The following is a 1,420-nucleotide window of genomic DNA, read 5'->3' as shown; positions in this document are numbered from 1 at the left end:
AGAATTTTCTACAGTTTATTGTGATCCACACAGTCAAAGGCTTTGGCATAGTCAATAAAGCAGAATCCACCAACTCTCCTCTGTGGTCCCCTTCTCCTCCTGCCTTCAATCTTTCCCAGCACCAGTGTCTTTTCTAATGAGTCAGCTGTTTGCATCAGGTGGCCAAAGTACTGGAACTTCAGCTTCAGTATCAGTCTTTCCAATGAATATTCCGGGTTGATTTCCTTTAAGACTGACTGGTTTGTTCTCCTTGTAGTCCACCTTCCGAAGTAGCCATACCATTTGCATTCCCACCATCAGTGAATGGGAGTTCCTGTTGCTCCACATCTCCGGCAGCATTTGGTGTTGTGTGTGAGTCTTCTTAATGGGAGTCAGCAGTGTTGAGTCTGGTCACCCGAGTGCACTGACCAAGTCCAGTTTCTTGACTTAAATGCCACAGAGGACACAGATAGGGGTACCGTTTCCTCAAGAGGCCTTTCTTGTCACTTGGCCTTATTCTACAACATTTTCAGTTTGTCTCTCTCCAGGCTCACCACCTAGATTTGGCCAGGGTAGCAAATGGCCCTTCTCATGGGCACCAGCAGAACAGTCTCTGCATAATGAGGCTTTAAGAATATAATCCAACTCAACTTCTAGATGTTACCTACTTTAGGACGACAACATAAACATTTAAATGTAATAGACAGCTCTGTGGAGCCTGATGGAACAGTTCTGCTAAGTTGCTGTGACTTCCTTGGACCTAGAAGGTGGCCAAGATGCTCTAGGACAGGGATTCCCAATGCCTGTCCTGGAGGCCCCCAGCGCCAAGAAGCAAACAAGTACAGGCCATCTGGGAAATTGTGGGTTAAACACAGTTAAACCACAGTTAAACTACATTTAATTTTTCTGTTCCTATGGGTTCATTGCTCATTTTTTAAACACAGGACCTTTCCTAGGCTTATTTTAACTTTCACCAACAAGGTTAATTGACTATCCAAAAGAAAGATATGTTTTGAAACTTCTCCCATAATGTCCAGACACCCCTTTTCTTGAAAAGTGTTTCTCAGAAGAAATGTTCCAAGGTACCTGTTGTTGTTTAAACGCTAAGTCGTGTCCAACTCTTTGCCACTCCATGGACTGTAGCCTGCCAGGCTCCTGTGTCCCTGGGGATTCTCCAGACAAGAATCCTGGAGTGGGTTGCCATTTCCTCCTCCATGGGATCTTCCCAACCCAGGGATCGAACCGAGTCTCCTGCATTGGCAGGTGGATTCTTTACCATTGAGCCACTCAGGATACCCATCCCAAGGCACTTTGGAAAACATGATTTTTGAACAGTTTTCCAAAGTCTGTCATGCCATTCAGAGTCTCATCCATGGAGAGACAAGGTAAAGGGGGGCTTCAGGAATGGTTTTGGCAGAAGGGGGATAGATCCAGAGAGGGG

The sequence above is a fragment of the Bubalus bubalis genome, chromosome 17 (genome assembly GCF_019923935.1).
Source record: "Bubalus bubalis isolate 160015118507 breed Murrah chromosome 17, NDDB_SH_1, whole genome shotgun sequence".
Taxonomy (NCBI): Eukaryota; Metazoa; Chordata; class Mammalia; order Artiodactyla; family Bovidae; genus Bubalus; species Bubalus bubalis.
The sequence above is the reverse complement of the archived record's forward strand: the minus strand, read 5'-3'. Positions refer to the sequence as shown.